The 17372-nt window shown below is 40.3% G+C and overlaps 1 pseudogene; it reads left to right on the top strand.

The window, feature by feature from the left end:
- Positions 1–15778, top strand: part of LOC131422902 (cytochrome P450 3A12-like) — a 34417-nt pseudogene extending 18639 nt beyond the window's left edge.
- Positions 15779–17372: the final 1594 nt, after the last annotated feature.

The following is a 17372-nucleotide window of genomic DNA, read 5'->3' as shown; positions in this document are numbered from 1 at the left end:
AAGGCACATTGCCCCAGTGTTGTGACCTTAACTTGTAGAATTGTTTAAAGTTGTGTTTACTAGCTTAATCTAGTGTCAAGTTTTCTTTTTCCATTTGTGTTAATATGTAACTTCTGAGGAAAGCCTTCGAGACTGGGTAAACATTCTGTACCTCTTCAAATTTCATCTACTAGTTTTATCATCCGTTGGTGATTTTAGATTGAAGCCATTATTCCTATGATAGTTGCAAAATGATGACTTTCCAATTCTGTCATTTCTTCTACATTTATGAGTTGATGTTCCATTGTAAGGAGAGCTTTCCATTCTCTTTCATTTATCTATTTGTTTACATATTTATATCAGTATGATCTCATATATTACTAATTTCCTCTCTTATATCATTCTTTATTTTGATGCTCAAATTCTCTCACGCTTGTCCACTGGAAGCCCTTTCAAATGGACTCCTGTCTCCTTTGATTTTTCTTCTTCCTTTTTTTTTTTAATAACTTTATTTATTTATTTTTTTCCCCCAAAGCCCCAGTAGATAGTTGTGTGTCATAGCTGCACATCCTTCTAGTTGCTGTATGTGGGATGTGGCCTCAGCATGGCCGGAGAAGCGGTGCGTTGGTGCGTGCCTGGGATCCGAACCCGGGCCGCCAGTAGCAGAGCGCACACACTTAACCGAGAAGCCACGGGGCCAGCCCTCTTCTTCCTTTTTAAATTTTATTTTGTCCTGACACTTATTTAGAGCAGTTTTAGATTCACAGCAATATTGAGTGCAAGGTGCAGAGATTTCCTGTATACTCATTTCCCCCAACTATACACAGACTCTCCCACTATAGAAATCCCTACCAGAGTGGTACATTTGTCACAAACAGTGAGCCTACCTTGACACATTATCACCCAAAGTCCATAGTTTACTTTAGTGTTCAATCCTGCTGTTCTATTTTCCATGGGTTTTGACAAATGTATAATGATATATATCCACCATTGTAGTATGCAGATTGCACTGTATCTGTTCACATATTATTTTCTGAGCACTTCCTTGCTTTCTGATGGAAGACATTCCAGGTTTCTATTCTATTTCCCTCCACGAGCCCTGGAGTCCACCATTTCTCCAAGGAGCTCTGGTTCCTTTTAGTGAGAAATGGTATTTAGAAACCCAACACTGGGATGTAGGAGTGCTCATTGCTAGTAGCGTTTCTTTGCTTCTAGATCCTCTCAGAGGACAAAGCTAAGAACATCAAACATATTTACACAGAACTGATAAACATAAATATTTCTATATATACCCATAGCCAGTGTTGTAAACATGCTCTGTATCTCTCTCTAAAAAAGGCTCTGATACATAGTTTAATTCCATGACATGAATACTTCCATATGGTTAATTTCAAGCTACCAATAGTTTGACAACCATCTCACAGAATTCCCAAATATTTGACAATTGGTCCTAGAGAGTAGAGATGATCTGAATGTAGCACACCACTGTAATTATATCTATATCTATGGCTACTTCTATCTATCCAACTATCATCTATGTATCTATTATCTATCTATGTATCTATCTATGTATCTATCTATGTATCTATGTATCTATGTATCTATCTATCTATCTATCTATCTATCTATCTATCTATCTATCTGTCTGTCTATCTATCTAATCTATCTAACTGTATGGTCCAGTACAACTCTCTGTGATGAAGGAAATATTCTCTATCTGCCCTGTTCAATACAGTAAGCACTAGACACATGTGGCTATTGAATACTTGACATGTGGGCAGTGCCACTGAAAACCTGAATCTTATATTGGATTTAAATTTAAGTAATATAAATTTAAACTTAAATAGCCTCATGTGTCTACCATATTGTACATCGCAGCTCTAAACTTTGAGTATCATGAGATTCATGCTAACTGGGGGGGAGCATTTGATAGTTGAATTCACCCACAACAGCATCACAGATGTCATCATTGGGAAGTGGGAACTCTGTAGACCTTTCTTACACTCGTTTTGTAGTGTTTTAGTTGTGAATTACATGGTTGGGGCAGGTACCAACCACGGTTATTTCAGTGCTGTAAATATCTAAAGGTCCCCATCTAGTCCCAAGCAAATAGATTAGAGTGTGACTATGCTTAGTTTCTTCCAGGAGAAATTAAAAATGGAGGCCAACTTAGAAACACAACGGCTATTTGCTGGCCTTAAAGCAGGACAAAGAAAGGTCACATATGCTAAGGAAGATGACATTCAGGCCACGATTGAATAAGCATTGCTGTTACTCTCACTGGACCCTATTTTTCTACATTTGATGCTGGCCAGTGCCTTTCTTTCTTCTGCTATTTAATGCCACTGATTAGACTAGGGTCAATCACCACTCTTGTAAGCATTTTGTCTGTCTCTGTAGTTTCCTTACATATCTGGGATCTTCCATTTGAAGACTTGTGCCTCAGGTCTTCCATTATCTAATGCCACTCAAGGCACAATCCAGGCTTCTGAAGCTTGGTCATGTACACCAACCACTACATCTTGTGCAAGTTCATATTCTGATTTGATAGTTCTAGGGTGGGGGTTGAGATTTGCGTTTCAAATGAAGTCCTAGATGCTGCTGATGCTGCTGGTCCATGGACCACATTTTGAGTAGCGAGAGTTTATCTGTAGCCGAATATTATTCTCTTAAATTCTCTTAAAGATATTAGGGGAAAGATCCTTTAAGTTTCTCTACAATTAAGCCTTAGTATTGTACACTTTCAAAAATTTTCAATCTATATTTTAGCTAGAGTAATTTAAGATTTTCCTGGCAGTATGCTATTCCACATTACTTGTAGCTAAAGTAATTTTGCGATTCTCCATGGGACATATTGAACACTGTACATGTTAGACAGAAATTCTATCTCTTAAATTACCCAGCTCTCTTGGTGAGGTCGGTGGCATAACCAGGAGGAGATGTCCAAGAATAGTATAGACCTCGGGAAAAACTGAATTAAGACAATTTTTGCCTTTTTCTCTTCTCTCAAATAGACATCAGAGGGCAAACCACTCTCAGTTTGACTGTGAACTGCTTCTCTATTTTTTCCCTAGGGATTTTGGAGTTTCATTATTTAGGTTTCTCATCATCTAAACTGTGATGTTTTATATTGACATGCTTTACCTAAAATGTCTTTCCTTTTCTCTTAGCTTTGTCTGATCTGGAGCTTGTGGCCCAATCTACTATCTTTATTTTTGCTGGCTATGATACCACAAGCACTTCTCTTTCCTTCCTTATGTATCTTTTGGCCACTCACCCTGATGTGCAGCAGAAGCTGCAGGAGGAGATTGATGCGACTTTCCCAAATAAGGTGAGTGGATGATACCTGGAGTGAGAGGGAGCACGTGAAGTCTGAGCAAGAATGTCTCCTAATCACTTCCTAGCAGGATTTTTCAAAATGCATAAACATCAATTCTTTTGCCTACTGTATTTAAGATGAATGGAAGGAGACAAAAACAAAGGGAGAAACCTAGGCAATGTATGCTATTCCCGTAAATATGAGATCTTGGAAAAAAGTGCTGGCCCTGACGTATTTGTTATTTTTTATCAAGTATTGCCTGGTAAAAATCACAAAACCTCAGTGGCATCTAGCAATAAGCCTTCATTGCTCAAGTGTCCGGGTAGTTATCCCTGTTGATATTGCCTGGACTTGCTTTGGTCTGGCTATTCACTGATCTAGGCTGGCCTTGGCTAAGCTGGCTGCGCTGACTCAGCTCCACACGTCTCTCATGCTCCAGAAAACCATCCTAGGTGTGCCCTTCTCAGGGCAACGGCAGAGGGCAAGAGCGAGAAGCCCGGTTATACTGGTGCCTTTCAAAACTGTACTTACATCACACTTACCCAACATTCCATTGGGCCAAAGCAAGCCACATGGCCAAACCCAGAGTAGAATGGAAGGACCCTACAAAGTTAGATGGCAAAGGGAAAGGACATTGGAAGGGGTGAGGAATTGGGACCACTAGTGCAGTCTATTACCCACGGTAAACTTGGCAGACTGGGAGAGGCTGGTGTACAGGGAAGAGCATAGGACAGGAAATGGAAGACATGACTCTGAGTCTTGACTGTGATTTGGGCAAGTCTTATGACCTTTCTGAGTCTTAGGTCCTTCAGATATAAGGCAAGAAAACATTTTAAGGCCTACACACATTAGAGATTATCTTTTTTCTCTGGTAAAGCTCCTATTGGGATTCTTTTGTTTGCAATGTAATGAAAGGTCACTTAGAGACAGAGACTAGCTAAACATTGTGTTCTCCCTTTTTTATAATAATAATTACAAGGACAATAGCAACATGAGTAGCTAACATTTGCTTATTACTAAATGTGTCTCTTCTAAATGCTTTCTATTTATAAATGAATTAATCTTCATAAAATTGTATATTAGTCAGGATAGACTAGGTTTACCTTCAGTAACAAATTATCCCTCAAATTTCAGTGGCTTTCCTAGCAAAAGTTTACTTCTAACTGACATTTACATGTCCAAGTAGAGGTAGTGGAGGATGAGAGTGGGAGTCTCTGCTCCACATAGTTACTAGGGATACAGGCTATGAGGCTCCACCTTTTTGTAGCTTATTATCTGGAACAAGGGCCTTCCTGTGGGCTGGGGAGTAAAGAACTAGAGTGTTGCTCACTGGCTTTTCAAATGTTTTGTCCTTGAAGTGACATACATCACTTCAGCTCACAGATCATTGCCAAAGCTGATTTCCCCTAAGTTCATTGGGCTGGGAAATGTGTGAGACTTCACGGGTGTTGGGTAAGCAGTGACTGTCTCTGTCAAACAGACTTACGAAGTGTCAACTCTAATTATGTCCATGGAACATATCAGAAAACTGAGCTACAGAGAGAGAAAATACTTTCATACACTAGTCATGTAACTAGTGGTGAAGAAGCCAAGCTATGATCCAGGGTGTCTGGCTCCAGAGCCAAACTCTTAACCTCTACAGTATTGCCTCTTTAATATAATGCCAGGTGATAGCCACGTATTGTCCACACAGTTTTCGGATCTCTCGCAAAACAGGATTTCTTTGTGATGAGAAGTGACCAGGCCTCTATGGCTGGAGTGGCTTGTTTAGATCTTTAGAGATTACAGTCAAATGCTGCAGCAGCAACTAGGAGACCTCCAGCAAAAGAGAGTGGGGCTGAGAGTGGGGTTTGTATCCTCTTTATAACTCTCCCTAGAAATGAAATTGACAGTGCTGAGGCAGCATCTAATCTTACCTTTCTTTTGTCATATTTGGTTTAGAAAATATCCAGTTTATCCCCAAGTTATCTATAGAGATTTTTTTTTATAATACTCGGTTACCCTCCAAATTACACATATATAAACTAAAGAGTTATCAAGTAGGATTTTTCAACTAAAAAACTTTATTTTGAGTAGGGGATTTGTTCTTTTCTACATTCTCTTTCCTTTTTACTGGTGTGTGGCCTCTCTTTTGAGAGGAAGCAGTGACTTTGGCATATTTCACTTAAGAATAAGAGTCATAGTCAATTAGTCATATTTGTTCACATGAGAAAGAAAATCCACTACATGGTAGTGTGAGGGATTTCAGACCCTATTTAGGGGATTGTCCGAACAGTCTCCTATAGTCCTGGGAGTCCATGCTACTCCGTGCATCTCAATGGGCCATTGAGCAGGTCAAAGAACATGGTAGATATTAAAATGTCTATAAATGCTAAGGTCCTTTATTAATATGAATTATTCTTTCATACTGCTAACATTTCAATAGTACTGCAGAGACTGAGTGAAAAGTTGATCCCAAATCGTAGTTTATCAAAACCTGTTTCTTTCTTCCCAGGCACTTCCCACCTACGACGCTCTGGTACAGATGGAGTATCTTGACATGGTGTTGAATGAATCTCTCAGATTATTCCCTATTGCTACTAGACTTTGGAGAGTCTGTAAGAAAGATGTGGAAATCAATGGGGTGTTTATTCCCAAAGGAACAGCGGTGATCGTGCCAACATTTACTCTTCACCGAGCCTCAGAGTTCTGGCCAGAGCCTGAGGAGTTCCATCCTGAAAGGTACAGGGCCCCTGGGAAAGGAGACCCAACCTGATAAGGGCAGGTTAGAGCAGATTTTGACGTCTCAGTATAGATGACAAATGTGTGATTATACAATCATTTATTTATACATCTTTTGATTTTCAGCAGTTTTTTTTCTTATTACAGGAGTGGTCATTGTTGTTGTCAAAATTTTACAAACTGTAGACTAGAAAAAAGAAAATTATAGCTGTCCACATTGCGAATACCTTAAGATAGGCCTCATTAACAATGTGATACATATCTTTATGCAGATTTTTCTATGCATATTTAGATTTTAAAAAGTTAGAATGGTGGGCCGGCCCCATGGTGTAGTGGTTAAATTCAGTGTGCTGTGCTTCAGTGGCCTGGGTTTGCAGGTTCACATCCTGGGTGTGAACCTACACTGCTCACCAGCCATGCTGTGGTGGCGACCCACGTATACAGTGGAGGAAGACTGGCACAGATGATAGCTCAGGGCTAATCTTCCTCAGCAAACAAACAACAAAAATAATTAGAATGGTATTATATTTTATTTGGTTTTGAAGTGCTTACTTTTCTCACCAGTAAACTATAAACAACATCCTATGTTACTATGTATATATGTATGTTATATATATACATGTGTGTGTTATATGTATATGTAAATAATATATATATTTGCGTGTAATTGCATGTATTTGTCATAATTTACTGAACCACTATCTGATTTTGGGAATATAGGCTCATTTTTCCTTTATGTTTTTCTATGCTATTCTCTTCAGATCTTTAAATTACCACCAACATTCCCAAATTCCATGTTTTAAAACATTTCTGCTGTTTCCTCTAGCGTTACTGTGAGAGTGAGGTGATGACCTGAGAGGTTCTCATCCTGATGGTTTGAGCAGCCTCATTGAGGACAGACCTGAGTACAGGTCCCCAGTGCTGTCTGTGGCTGCAGTCCTGTGCCAGCTCCCTTCCACTCTCAGTATTGGGTGACCCTTCCAAAGGGAATTCCTCTGCTGTCTAGACTCTGAGACATCCTCCTGGGAGGGATCTTGAGCATGCTCTTCTGGGAACTCAGAGCCAAGGTCTGACTTTGGGCACAGCTTGAACTCTGTAAAGAGTTGATGCTTTTGCATTTATTGTATTGGTGAGCACAATTTGGAATGAACTTTCTAGGGCACTAGCTGAGATCTAGACTTTTATTAGCTCCTGACTGTAAGCTCCCTGATGGCAAGGAACTTGTCTTGTTGGCATAGCATCATTAATGCTGGCATAGTGTCTACACATAGTACTTGTTGAAAGAATAAGTTAGATGGACCGAGTGCTCTGTTTTCTGGACCAGAGGACCTCTGTGGTTCCTCCAAGCTCAGCAGTTCCCCTCCTGTAGTTTCACAAGCATAAAACCAGAGAGCGCTCACTGTACTTTTCTTTGATTTATTCAGTTATCAAACAGAGAGTAAGTGCCTACTGTGTGTCAGGGACTGGGCCAGGCAATTAGAAATCCAAATGTTAAAAAAATGCCTCTTATGAAGAATTTTTGATATATTCACAAGTATATGTGTTTTGACATATATACAAGCATATCCTGTAGACACAAGTCTATGGAATAGTTTTAATGTATCTATATGGGTCCACCACCTGTCCAATAACCATCAGCCCATGTCAGCTGCATCATCCTCACACCTCTGCTACCCTTCTCCTGATTCCCATATTATTTTATGGCATATCATGTATAAATTATTCCAGAATATTCTCCAAAATATAAGGACTCTTTAAAAGTACATAGCCACAATGCCATTATCGCTTTCCCCAAATCCACAATTTTTCTTCATGTAATCACATATTGAGGAATAAAATGAAATAAAGCATAGCTCTAACCTTCAAGGATTTATAGCTGATGGAACATAAAGAGAAGGAAATCAGTGATTATACTATAGTAGAGTAGCATCATATGCTCTTGTGAATCATCTGATGTAAGCTATTTTATGTGTGTCGGGGAGGGTAGGAAGAGAGGGAGAGGGAGAGGGAGAAGGATTGGGAGAGGGAGAGAGGGAAGGAGGCAGAGAGGGAGAGAGAAGGGTGGGGAGAGGAAGGGAAGAGAAGGGAAAATAACAATTTAAATAATGGGAGGCCTTTCTCAATAATGTCTTATAGTTTTCAGTGTATAAGTATTTCACCTCCTTGGTTAATTTTATTCCTAGACATTTTATTCTTTTTGTGCAATTATATATGGGAATGTGTTCTTGATTTCTCTTTCTGCTAGTTTGTTATTAATGTGTAGAAACACAACTGATTTTTGTATGTTGATTTTGTACTCTGCAACTTTTCTGTATTCATTGATTATTCCTATTAGCTTTGGGTGGATTCTTTAGGGTTTTCTATATGTAGAATCATGTGATCTGCAAATAGTGAGAGTTTTACTTCTTCCTTTCTTATTTGGATCCCTTTTATTTATTTTTCTTGCCTAATTGGTCTGGCTAAAACATCCAGTACTATGTTGAATAAGTGTGATGAGAGCAGGTATCCTTGTCTTGTTCCTATTCTCTGAGGAATAGCCTTCAGGTTTTCACCATTGAGTACGAAGTTGGCTGTAGGTTTGTCATGTATGGTCTTTATTATGTTGAGGTATTTTCCTTCTATACCCATTTTATTGAGAGTTTTTTTTTTTAACCATAAATGGATGTTGGACCTTGTCAAATGCTTTCTCTGCATCTATTGAGATGATCATGTGACTTTTATTCTCCATTTTGTTAATGTGGTGTATCACATCGATTGATTTGTGGATGTTGAACTATCCCTGCATCCTTGGACAAATCCCATTTGATCATGGTTCATGATCCTTTTAATGTATTGTATTCAATTTGCTAATATTTTGTTGAGGATCCTTGCATCTATGTTCATCAGTGATATTGGCCTGTAATTTTTGTTTTTTGTGTTGTCCTTTTCTGGTTTTGATATCAGGGGCCTTGTGAAATGAGTTAGGAAGCATCCTGTCCTCTTCAATTTTTTTGGAAGAGTTTGAGAGGATAGGTATTAAATGTTCCTTGAATGTTGGTAGAATTCTCCAGAGAAGCCGTCTTGTCCTGGAGTTTTGTTTTTTGGGAGGTTTTTGATTACTGTGTCAAGCTCTTTACTTGTGATTGGTCTATTCAGATTCTCTATTTATTCTTGATTCAGTTTTGGAAGGTTGTGTGATGCTAAGAATTTATCCATTTCTTCTAGGTTATCCGATTTACAGGCGTATAGCTTTTCATAGTGTCCTCTATAATCCTTTGTATTTCTGTGGTGTCCATTGTAATTTCTTTTTTTTTTTTGGTGAATTTTTTTTTTTTTGTGAAGAAGATCAGCCCTGAGCTAACATCTATGCCAATCCTTCTCTTTTTGCTGAGGATGACTGGCCCTGAGCTAACATCTGTGCCTATCTTCCTCCAATTTATGTGGGATGCTGCCACAGCATGGCCTGACAAGTGGTATGTCGGTGTGCGCCCAGGATCTGAACCAGGGCCGCCAGCAGTGGAGTGTGTGCACTTAACCGCTATGCCAAGGGGCCGACCTTGTTGTAATTTCTTCTTTTTCACTTCTGATTTTATTTATTTGCCTCTTCTCTCTTTTTTTCTTAGTGAGTCTGGCTAAGGTTTTGTCAATTTTGTTTATCTTTTCAAAGAACCAGTTCTTAGTTTCATTGAACTTTCCTGTTGCTTTTAATCTCTATTTAATTTATTTCTGCTCTGATTTTTATTATGTCCTTCCTTCTACTGACTTTTGGTTTTGTTTGTTCTTTTTCTAGTTCTTTTAGGTATAGTGTAATCTTGTTTATTTGAGAATTTTCTTGTTTCTTCCGGTAGGACTGTATTGCTATGAACTTTCCTCTTTGTACTGCTTTTACTGCATCCTATAATTTTTGGTATGTTGTGTTTTCATTTTCATTTGTCTCTAGGGATTTCTTGATTTCTCCTTTGATTTCTTCATAGATCCAATAGTTGTTCAGTAGCATGTTGTTTATTCTCCATATGCTTGTGGCTTTCCCAGCTTTTTTCTTTTTCTTTTTTTGTGAGGAAGATCAGCCCTGAGCTAACATCTGTCACCAATCCTCCTCTTTTTACTGAGGAAGACTGGCCCTGGGCTAACATCCATGCCCATCTTCCTGCACTTTATATGGGATGCCACCACAGCATGGCTTGACAAGTGGTGCATTGGTGCGGGCTCGGGATCCGAACCCCGGGCCGCTGTAGCGGAGCGCATGCAGTTAACTGCTACGCAACCAGGCCAGCCCCTCAGCTTTTTTCTTACAGTTGATTTCCAGTTTCATAGCAGTGTGGTTGGTAAAGATGCAGGATATGATTTTAGTCTTCTTAAATTATTAAGGCTTGCTTTGTTTCCCACATATGGTCTAAATTTGAGAATGTTCCATGTGTGCATGAGAAGAACATGTCTTCCACTGTTTTTGGATGGAATGTTCTTTATATATCTATTAAGTCCATCTGGTCTAGTGTTTCATTTTAGGCCACTATTTGCTTCTTGACTTTGGATGAACTATCCATTGATGTAAGTGGGGTATCAAATTTCCCTACTAATATTGTGTTGCTGTCAATTTCTCCCATTAGGTCTGTTAAAAATTGCTTTATATACTTCGGTGTTCCTATCTTAGGTGTATATATTTTAAGAAATGTTATATCTTTTTGATGGTTTGTTCCATTTATCATTATATAATGCCCATCTTTGTCTCTTGTTATCTTTTTTGGCTTAAAGTCTATTTTGTCTGATGTAAGTATGGCTACACCCACTTTTTTTGATGGTCATTTTCTTGGAGTATCATATTCCATCCCTTCACTCTGAGCCTATGTTTGTCTTTAGAGCTGAGATGTGTTTCCTGGAAGAAGCATATTGTTGGGTCTTGGTTGTTAATCTATCCAGCCACTCTGTGTCTTTTGATTGGTGAATTCAATCCATTTACATTTAGAGTGATTATTGATGTATGAGGGCTTCATATTGCCATTTTATCTTTTGTTTTCTGCTTGTTCTATATTTCCATTGTTTCTTTTTATTTCTGTCTGCCATTTCAGTTTGGTGGTTTTCTGTGATGTTTTTCTCAGTTTTTTCTTCATATGATTTGTCACTGTGCTCTGATTTTTTGTTTTGTGTTTATCATGAGGTTTGTATAAAAGATCTCATAGATCGGGTAGTCTTTTTTCTGATAGCATCTTATCTCCATTAGCCCATGCCGGTTCTGTCCTTTTCCTCTTTCCCGTCTAGGTTATTGTTGTCACAAATTATTCTCTTTTGTGTTGTGAGTTTGTGACCAAATTGAAGTGGTTATAATTATTTTTGATGCTTTCTTTCCCTTTATCCTTATGTTATAATTAAGTGTTTATCTAATGTATTCTGATGTAGAGTTGCAATTTTCTGATTCTGTCTATTTATCACCTTGCTCAAAGCTTTGTAACCTTTTGCTTTTTTGTTTCAGGTAGGAGGGCTCTTTTCAACATTTCTTGTAAGACAGGTCTAGTGGAGATATACTCCCTCAGCTTTTGTTTGTCTGTGAAAACTTTTATTTCTTCATCATATCTGAAGGATAATTTCACTGCATATAGTATTCTTGGATGATAGATTTTGTCTGTCAGTATGTTGAATATATCATTCCACTCTCTCTTAGCTTGTAGGGTTTCTGCTGAGAAATGCACTGAAAATCTAATGGGAGTTCCTTTGTGGGTTATTTTCTTCTCTCTTGCTGTTCTTAATATATTTTTTTTGTCATTGTCTTTTGACAGTTTTAGTATTATATGCCTTGGAGAAGGTCTTTTTGGATTGATGTAATTAAGAATTCTATTAGTTTATGTACTTGCATGTCCAATTCCTTTCCCAGGTTTGGGAATTTCTGTTATTATTTCTTTGAATAAGCTCTCTTCTCCTTTCTCCCTCTCCTTTGTGGTGCCTATTATCCTTATGTTACTGTTCCTAAGTGAGTCAGATATTTCTTGAAGAATTTATTCATTTTTTAAAAAAATCTTCAGGGTGCTGGCCTGGTGGCATAGCAGTTAAGTGTGTGCGCTCTGCTGTGGTGGCCCGGGGATTGGATCCCGAGCATACATTGATGCACTGCTTGTCAAGCCACACTGTGCTGGCATCCCATTTAAGTGGAGGAAGATGGGCACAGATGTTAGCCCAGGGCCAGTCTTCCTGCAAGCAAGAAGAGGATTGGCGACAAATGTTAGCTCAGGGCTGATCTTCCTCACCAAAAATTAATCTTTGTTCTCTCTCCTTTTCCACCCAAATCATTTCCTGATTTCTATGTTTGAGCTCACTAATTCACTCCTCCATATCGTCTTCTCTATTTTTAGTGATTTCTGCTTTACTTTGCATTTCATTAGTTGTGTGTTTTATCTCCGGAAGTTCTGTTTGTTTTTTTAGTTTCCATCTCTTTGGTGAAGTACTCCTTCTGTTGGTTAATTTTATTTCTGAACTTGTTGACCTGTTTTTCTGAGTTTTCTTGTAACTCAGTTTCTTTAGGACAGCTCTTTTGAATTCTCTGTCAGCTATATGGTAATCTTCTGTGACTTCAAGATTGGTTTCTGGAGAGTTGTCATTCTCTTTCTGATGTGCCATATTACTGTAGTTCTTCATGGTGTTTGATGAATTGATCATCTGCCAGTGCATTTGTGGTAGTAATATCATTTCTTATTTGGATACAGCTTTCGTTACTATGGTTCTGAGCTGCTTCTGGTTGTATTTGAAAACCTGCACTTTCCTCCTTCCACTGCCTCTGCTAGAGGTGTTGTCAGTGCCCTGCTTGTGCCGCTTCTGCCTCTGAGGTTGCTGGTGCCTTGCTGCTTAGGATGTCACTGCTGTCTTAGGTGTCACCACCCATGTCACCAGGCTCCAAGCACTTCTGTTGCTTCCAGGGTCACCTGGATCCTGTGTTCCTTCACTGGCTCTCCATGGGTTCTCTATATGCTCGGATGCTGCTGTCCTGTGTGCCACTTGCATTGCTGCTCCTGGGTTGTCTGGTGGTGCTGGTGGCATCGGTGCCAGGGGTGTCGGGTTCACAGGTATTGCTGTTGCTGCTGCGGGTCTGGTGTCCAGGGGACTTGTATGCAGCTCCTGCAGCTGGTGGAGCTGGTGTTGGGGGTGCCACCAGTGGGGGCTGTTTCACTGGTTCTGCTGTGGTTCCTGATACTTCTGGTCACAGATCCGCCCTGCCACCATGTGTGGGGATCAGGGGCTAAGCCAGGAGAGGTTGTTTTGGCTGTTCATTCATGCAGCCTCTGTTCTCTGGTGCTAGCTGGTGTGTTTTGAAAACTCAGGTCAAGGTACCCCACTCCAGCCAGGAAAATCTGAGTTTTGTATACTATGCCTAATGTTGGAAAGACCTGGCCACTGCCAGAAGAGTTATGGGGACATGCATGCTGGATCCCCTGGGAGAGAGGAAGGGATGCTTATTAGTTTTGCTCCTGTCACATCTGCTTGCAGTGGTATCAGGCACGGTGCTCACTTCCTCTGCTCCCACTATGCCTGCTGTTTCTGCTCTGCTCGCAGTCATGCAACCACGACACTTGCTGTTTCTTCTCCACTCGCAGTGACTGCAGTTGTGTGCACCTGTGTGTGAATCCACATCCTGGATTGCTGCTGCCGGGGGAGGTGCAGGGGGCTGCTCCCCTAGTTCCAATGCCTCTGGGGGTTCCAGTCTGCCACCTTCAGATGTACAAATGTGTGGACCTCTTATGCACCCTGTTGTGCTTTGTAGGGAGTCCTCTGTTCATCAATGGATGTCTGATTGGTTGTAACTTTGAGGGGAGAGATAAAGGGAACAGCTCACTCCACCATGATGCTGACGTCACTCTCCTAGCTCTTGTGGTTTTTATGTTTCATTAACTCATTTTCATTTACTATTGTGGAACCAGGTTCAGTGAGAAGAACAAGGACAGCATAAATCCTTATCTATACCTGCCCTTTGGAACTGGACCTCGCAACTGCATTGGCATGAGGTTCACTATCGTGAACATGAAACTTGCTGTCATCAGAATGGTGCAGAACTTCTCCTTCAAACCTTGTAAAGAAACACAGGTCAGACAGTTAATGTTCTGCATAAATAATGTCTTATTGGGAGCTTTTTTAACTGGGGGGGTCTCTCTCTCTATATATGAAAGAATGTGTTCTATTCAAAGAATAATTTACAAATAATAATTTACAAAGAACCTATTTGGAGCCATCTGTTGACCTTAGGGCCCTTCAGCTCTGTACTGTTAAGTCTGTGGCCTTATATAGACCCAATTATAAAGATCATCTAGAGTCAACTGAATCAGGATGACATGAATATAAAGAGTCCTTTGAACTTAAGCAAAGTTGTAAATGTTTTCTGAGGAACACTGGCCCTGAGCTAACATCCATGCCCATCTTCCTCTACTTTATACGGGACGCCGCCACAGCATAGCTTGACAAGTGGTGTGTCGGTGCGCACCTGGGATCCGCACCTGGGATCCGAACCTGCAAACCCCGGGCCGCTGCAGCGGAGGGCGCGCACTTAACCACTTGCGCCACTGGGCCGGCCTCTATACTACTGTTTCTTTTTTTGTTGTTGTTTATTTATTTATTTTTTAAATTTTTTGTTTATTGCAGTAACATTAGTTTATAACATGGTAAAAATTTCAGGTGTACATCATTATACTTCTATTTCTGCATAGATTACATCATGTTCACCACCCAAATACTAACTACAACCCATCACCACACACTTGTGCCGAATTATCCCTTTCGCCCTCCTCCCTCCCCCCTTCCCCTCTGGTAACCACCAATCCAATCTCTGTCTCTATGTGTTTGTTTATTGTTGTTATTATCTACTACTTAATGAGGGAAATCATACGGTATTTGACCTTCTCCCTCTGACTTATTTCACTTTGCATGATACCCTCAATGTCCATCCATGTTGTCACAAATGGCTGGATTTCATCGTTTCTTATGGCTTAGTAGTATTCCATCGTGTATATATACCACATCTTCTTTATCCATTCGTCCCTTGATGGGCACTTAGGTTGCTTCCAAGTCTTGGCTATTGTGTTGGAGAGGATGTGGAGAGAAGGGAACTCTCACACACTGCTGGGGGGAGTGCAAACTGGTGCAGCCACTATGGAAAACAGTATGAAGATTCTTAAAAAAATTAATGATAGAACTACCATATGATTCAGCTATTCCACTGCTGGGTATTTATCCAAAGAACTTGAAAACACCAATGCGTAAAGATACACGCACCCCTGTGTTCATTGCAGCGTTATTCACTACTGTTTCTTGATTACTCTGGAAGTTGAGAGTTTAGGTTCCTGATATGCCCCTTGGCTTACACTCATTTCCTGCCTTCCCAAAACAGGGATGAGAATGGGACTCCTATTTGGTGTCTGCTTCATTATGACTTAAGTGCCTATTATTCACAGGTGAGCCACACCCACTTTTATGTTTTCATTTCTGTTCTTGACAGTTTTCATTTTTATTGGAATCAATAGTTCCTTTTTATGATTTGATGAGTTTTCTCTGTCCCTAGCATCCATTTTCTGGAAGAAAGGTAACTCTACTCTCCAAGTTGAAGCCCTTGTGAGGCTCTCTCCTTGCTTCAGGCCAAGCTGCTTGCTCCTGTGGCTTCTGCAGAGCCATAGATTCTGGCATTCCCCTTGCCTCTCTGCTGCACTGAATTGCCTGTTCCCCAATCCTGTAGCTGTCTCTTAGTTTTCTCTCTCATTTTCGTAGAGGGAATCTTGTGGTACCTTTCTGAGGATTGATGTGCAGGAGTAAATTTTTTTTTTTTTAACAACTTACATGTCTGAATAATTCTCTGTTCTATCCTAGACTTGATTGATAGTTTGGACGTAGAATTCTAGGTGGGATAGAGTTTTTTTTCTGAATTTGAAGACATAGACTCTTGATTTTAGTATTCTTCAGAAGTTTAATGCCCTTCTGATTTTAATCCTTTGTATGTGATCTGTTTCTTGCTCCCCCCAACCTTTCTGGAAGCTTTTGGGGTCTTCTTTTGTCCCTTGTGTTCTGAAATTTCATGACCATGTGTCTTGGTTGATCTGCGTTCATCCATTATTCTAGGTCAGAGTTGTCCAATCAACCTTTCTTCGAGGATGCAAATGCTCTATGTCTGCGTTGTCCAGTATGGTGGCCACCACCACATGAGGCTGTTGAGCACTTGAATCATGGCTGGTGTGACCGGGACATTGCAGTTCTTATTTTATCTGATTTAATAAATTTATACACAAATTTAACTAGCAACTTTTGTCTAGGGGCTACCATATTGGACAATGCAGTGCATTGGCCTTTGGTTCTGGGAAATTATCCTGAATTATTTCTGTCATTTTTCTGTTCTCTGTTCTGAAACCCCTCTTGGTCAGATGATGGAACTCCTGGAATGATTCTCTAATTCTGTTATTATTTCTTTCCCATTTTCCATCTCTTATTTTTCTTTTGGAGTGAATTACTTAACATCACCTTCCTACCTTTCTACAGAATGTTATACCTTCTGTTATATTATTTTACTCCCAAGAGTTCGTTGTTGCTCTCTGCTCTGAATTCACGTGAACACAGCTCTCAGGCTGTTATGATGTTTTCAAAGCTCCCTTTCTCCTCCCACATTCCTTCTCTTTCTCTGAGCTCCTTAGTCTGTTTGGTCTTTCCTTTGAGTGCCAGCTGGTCCTTGCCCATCTGCTTGTATCTGAGAGTGTGTGGCATTTGTCAATGGTGGGCTTCAGTGCAGAACCATCTTCAGGCCACAGATCTCTTAAATAGTAGGATTGTAGATCCTTTGGACTGAGCAGCTTCCCAAGGAGGAATTCTCTGGTTTTCTGCCCAGGAAGTGAAAGTCTGGCCTGCTGACCAGGTGGCAGAGGGTGGTGGAAATCTCATCATTTTTCCTGCTTTCAGTCCAGCATCTTGTCCTCCTCTCTGCCAGGGCTCCCCAAGCACAAGTCTGTCCAGTTCAACACGTGCATAAAATAGTCCCCCAGTTTTCTGCAGGGTTGGAGAAGTATTTATAACACGGTACCACAAACTGGGTGGCTTAAAACAACAGAAATTTATTCTCTCATTGTTCTGGAGGCCAGAAGTCGAAGATGATTGTTGTCAGCAGGGTGGTCTCCTACTAGGGTTTCTGAGGAGAATGTTCTCCATGCCTCTCCCAAGCTTCTGGTGGTTACCAGCAATCCTTGGTGTCCCTTGGCTTGTGGCAGTGTCACTTCAATCTCTGCCTCCATCTTCAGCCAGCTCCCTTCCCTCTGTGTGTCTCTGTGTCTCTTCCTATAAGGACACCAGCCATTGATTTAGGGGTCCTCGACTCCAGTATGACTTCATCTTAACAAATTACATCTTCAAAAACTCTATTTCCAAA

Source organism: Diceros bicornis, chromosome 26, assembly GCF_020826845.1.
Source record: "Diceros bicornis minor isolate mBicDic1 chromosome 26, mDicBic1.mat.cur, whole genome shotgun sequence".
Classification (NCBI taxonomy): Eukaryota; Metazoa; Chordata; class Mammalia; order Perissodactyla; family Rhinocerotidae; genus Diceros; species Diceros bicornis.
Note: the sequence above shows the minus strand (reverse complement) of the source record. Positions and strands in the feature narration are given on the sequence as shown.